Source organism: Montipora foliosa, chromosome 14, assembly GCF_036669935.1.
Source record: "Montipora foliosa isolate CH-2021 chromosome 14, ASM3666993v2, whole genome shotgun sequence".
Lineage (NCBI taxonomy): Eukaryota > Metazoa > Cnidaria > Anthozoa > Scleractinia > Acroporidae > Montipora > Montipora foliosa.
This window is the reverse complement of record NC_090882.1, coordinates 917,526-922,525: the sequence shown is the minus strand read 5'-3', so window position 1 is coordinate 922,525 and position 5,000 is coordinate 917,526. Positions and strand designations below refer to the sequence as shown.

At 42.0% G+C, this 5,000-nt stretch overlaps 1 protein-coding gene across 1 annotated transcript in view; it reads right to left on the bottom strand.

Moving 5' to 3' along the window:
- LOC137985069 (fumarylacetoacetase-like) overlaps positions 1–5,000 on the bottom strand; it is an 82,075-nt gene that overhangs the window by 63,055 nt on the left and 14,020 nt on the right. The gene's annotated exons all lie outside the window — the stretch shown is intronic.

Here is a 5,000-nt window from a genome sequence, read left to right as displayed (position 1 = left end):
AAACATTAAAAAAGAATGGAAAATTTTGCTCAAGAAGAGTAGGAGACTGCTGCGAAGGAGACGTTGCTTTCCGGCAAAGATGTTATGGTTATTCTACCCACCCTTGATTTTCATGATCTTCACTTTGGCAAAATAATAAAATAATATTGTCATCAAAAACATTGCTTCTAATTAATTTCGCAGATACTGTGGTCGACCATGCAATGGAAATTTTCGCCTTCAATTTACTCTCTGGTCAATCTGAAATATTACAGGCACCTTTGAGGGACAATGTCCATCATAAACACCAAATCTCAGCTTTGTGAACTAAAATGATGTTGGAATGTTGGAATATGCTGCGAGATTGTCTGGGCTCGACCTCTTTAATACAGAATCAAAGGTAGATTAAGGGTCTCCAAGCTCACTTTGCACATTCAGGTTCTGCAAGATTAAGTTGGCAAAAGTTATCAGATCATTGATTTAGTTTTGTCAACAAACGGAGTGAACACATCAACACAGGAACCTGGATTAACGATCAAAACTTTTTCTTGAGTAGTTTAGTTAGATACTAAACATACTAACAATAATACTAACAACATTCTGCTAGAGAGTTCTTGGCATGAGGTGTGATGATTCCCTCGTTTGCATCGTCAATGGGTGGTTCATTCATTCTCTCCCTTCATTTAACCACGGTTTTGGTCGATATTTGAAAGGGTGTGTTTTAAATAATCTCTGAATTCCAATTTCAGGTTACATGCACAAACTTGCAATTGTTTGCAAGTTTACTTGACAGTCTTCCTTATATTACTTGCTTCTTTGATGTACGTACCCTTTCCATGCTTTCCAAATTAACATCTGTGTCTACTATCTCCTGTGCACGCTGCTCATAAGTTTTGCGCCCAAATATTGACACTTGTAATGTACAACTTGGTTTTGCATTACAGCTTTACTCTGATTTATCATTGGCTGTTCGTAATTGGATTCAAAGTGGCGGCATTCAAAAAATGTAAGTTCTTGGTCTGGTAATATTTCACAGTGCCCCTCCCCATTCTCCATGCAGCTTGGCCACTCATTAATTTGCCTCCTGCACCAACAATAATGCCAGCTACGCAGACTAACATCTGCCATATGCATGCCGGTGCAATGCTCTACCAACTGAGCTATGAAGCCACACAGTTGGGAGAAGGTCAATTTGTTGGGCTCATGTGTTCCATGAAAGGACTCATGAATGAAAGAAATGCATAATTATTTGAAGTGTGGTTTATATAAGGAAGATAAAAGCGATCCTCGCACTTAACTGGACAAGTTAGCAATAATAATTAGCATTGTCATTTAATAGACACCTATTAAGACAGCTTTGTGACAGTGTAAGCATCCGTTTTCTTTTCTTTCTTGATGGGGATTTTGTTGGTGATGACCACTGTAATGTATTGGGCCACTAAGTATGTTGGGATAGGAAAAACCATGTGCTTTTGATAGCGGCGGCCATGTTACGTTTGCAATGAAATTGGTTGAGTTAAATCTGTTTGTTTGGATACTTTATTACTCTCGGGAATACTACATTGGCGACGAGGAGAAACGAAAAGCAATGGAAAAGAGCGTGTTACCGAAATTTGATTGTTTCTCTGATCCAGCGACGATTGGTCCCCCATGGAAGAGGTGGTTAACTTCATTCGAACTGTACGCGGACGGGAAAGGGCTTATTATAAGCGAAGGAACCACAGCAGCAACTAAAGAGCGGCAACGAGCAATGTTACTCCACCTGGCTGGGCCTGATGTGCAGGAGATATTCACCACCTTAACTGAAACCGCGGATGCTACAAATTACGCCAGCGCTGTTGAAGCTCTCAACGCCTATTTCGTGCCACAGGTAAATTAAGCATTCGCCCGTCAGACCTTTCATCGAATCACACAAAACCCAGGTGAGACAGTTCAGCAATTTGCTACTCGCTTAAGACAAGCAGCTAAAGATTGTGATTTTGGCACTGATACCGACAACCAGATAAGAGACGCAGTTTTGAATAAGTGCACTTCCATTTACATCACACGAAAATTGCTTGAAGAAGGCCAAGGACTGAACTTAACACGCACCCTAGAGGTTGCCGCAAAATGCAAAAAGATCGAAACCCAACTGGCTGCCCTTTCAGAAAAGGGGGTAAAATCAGAACATATCAATAGAATCCATGAGAGAACTAACAATCCGAGTACTAGCATGCAAGGCCGATTCCAAGTGAGAGATAAGACATGTTATAGATGTGGTTTTTTGGGACATTTCGGTCGTGATCCCCAGTGCCTAGCAAAGGGCAAAACATGCAGGAAATGTCGCGGGAAAGATCATTTTGAAAAAGTTTGCAAGACAAAGTCATATGCTCGCCAGGTTGGGGGGGGGGACCCGATGACAATGACCCTGGGCCCCAGCAGGACTATGCATTTAGTATTACAGAAGGAGGACACTCAGAAATGGTCACCGTACAAGTAGGAGGAGTAAACCTTAGGATGTTAATAGACTCTGGGGCGGGCAGCAACATTATTGACGAGGGGACGTGGGAACAGCTTCAGGTGAAGGGAGTAAAATGTGAATCACAAGTGGCTACCCCAGACAAGAAGCTATACCCATATGCGTCTGCCATATGCAGACTGAGGTAATACTGAAACAAGGATCGCGTTAACGCAGAAATCATGGATTTTTACGCAAATAAAATCCAAAAAATGCATCATCGAAATTTTAATGCGTCCCAGGATGCAAGGCAGTGACTTAAATAACTCACACAACTTGCTTTGATTTGTCAATTATATTCTGTTGTTTGTAAAACTGTTGGAGCGATCTGTGATCATAATTGAAGTTCTAAGAAATGGGGTTTAAAACATCTAAAAATGTTAAAACTAAATTTTCGACCGCCTTCTGCGGTCTTCTTCAGAGAAATGTACTCTGCAAGTCACTGAATGCAAATATATAGCAAAAGACGTCACTGTTCGTTGCTCCTAAGGGAGGAAACCAGTGATGCGTAAACCCTTGGAAAGGGTGCTCTTTCATTAACAGAGTTCTAATGTCCAGGAATGAATGTAACGGCTCTAGAAAAAGCCTTTGTCGGCCAGTCCTATGCATATGCATCAATATTAATTCCAAGTTGGTTACTCTCTTTTTCTCATAATTTAAAACATACTCTTCTTCTCGCAGAGGGTCACCAAGATTTTGGGACCCCCAAAAAATGCTTGGGACCCCAATTTGGCCGAACATGCGGGTCCCAGGACCCAGATTGAAAAATCCTAGTGCCATCCCTGTGAAAGATGTAAATGGAAGGCATGTAAAAACTGTGCTGAAAGATGCATTGTTCATACCCTCGTATCCCCAAGAAAGTGAAAGCTGCCACATCAAATGGAGCAGAACTTAAATTCCAACGAGGCCATAACGAACTTGTTCATAAGGATGGCACCACGTTCGCTATCAAGGAACATGGCCAGTTATATTATTTGAACACTGTTGAACAGTATAATAACAATTGTTGGTAAAAGTTAAGAATCCGATCCCACCAACGCGTCGGCCAACACACCACCAACACACTACCGACGCGTCGGCCAACACACTACCGATGCATTGGTCGAAATACTTACTCTTTAGAATTTTGTTTCTTCTTTCAGTTGGAAGCAAGAACAACTTCATAAGGAAAGACGAAAACGTGATAGGCAAATAGCCCCCATTTTTAAAATGAAACACTAGTACCTAGGTTTTCTGGATGTTTTGGCAAGGGTCGGTTACCAAAGCAGGGAATTAACTTGCAAGTCGACCGACATGCTTATTGTTCGGATGCTCAAATGCTCGGTCTTTCCGAAGTTCCGAAACCAGGTGAACTCATACAAGTAGCTAGGTATGTATTCATACAGGGTACAACACATCCACTTCAACTTCTTCTTGACCAAAGCCCACATGCCTTCGATGGTATTGGTGTGTGCACCACTGTCGGGGTCAACAAAGTTCTTGGAATGATTTACTGATACATGGATATATCCTAGCTGGTTGAGTGGTATGTACGGAGTGAATTGATCTGAATAGATGACAGTTCCAGGTTGGATATGTGTAGTGATGAGACGATGAACAAGGGTCTCTCTAGTTCGGTCGGGAACGCGGAAGAGCAGCACCTTCTTCGATCCTCGCTCCACTATGCCAAATACCCACGGACATTCCAATACTCTCCCTCTCTTACACTTTCTCTTGGCACCAAACTTCGACTCGTCTATTTCCACAGTCTTCCCTAAGCCTCCAAGCTTAATTCCAGCATTCAGGACTTTGTTGGAACAGATTGTTCTTAGCTCACCCAGCGCACGGACCACAGTAGGCTTTGAAAGGCTGGTAAGTCGCACAATTTTGCTTCCCGAAATCTGCATAGCACAGAGGAACATCAGATGCAGCCAGGAACTTAACGTGATATTAGATCCCTTGAAGAAGGAGCCAGACCTTATTGAAAGCCACGTTCGACATCGCTTATTCGTACAGCGCCACATGTACAGTATCCGTCGTTTACCTGTGTTGTCCCTGTTAGTTCCATATTAGAACAAAATTGGGAACACTGCTGACAGCTCGCTAAAAGCTTTTGACTCATGCAGAAATTTAAAACATTCTGAAAACTGCCCAGTATAACTAAAAGATCACTGAACTCCATGTCGTATGCTAGAGCATAATGAACTTAGGATCAAGAGTAGATTCATTTAGGATCGAACTTTCTTTAATTAAACCCAATCACCATTGCTGAAAAACAGCGAATCACGATGCTTCTTATTAAACCAATCGAATAATTATAAGGCAAAACAACGATGATTAATGCGGACCAAGTTAGGATCGAATTAAACCAATCACAATCAATCAAGAGTTCCCTTTTTGGATCAGAGAATTTTAGTACCCAAGTGCTTTTACTGTCGCTCAACGTTGCTCATCTAAAGGATCCTGAGCTTCGTAAGTTAGCAGCCGATCTTCCCTTGCGCACCATTGAAGCGAAGGCTCCTTCGACGATGGAGCGTTACTCAAG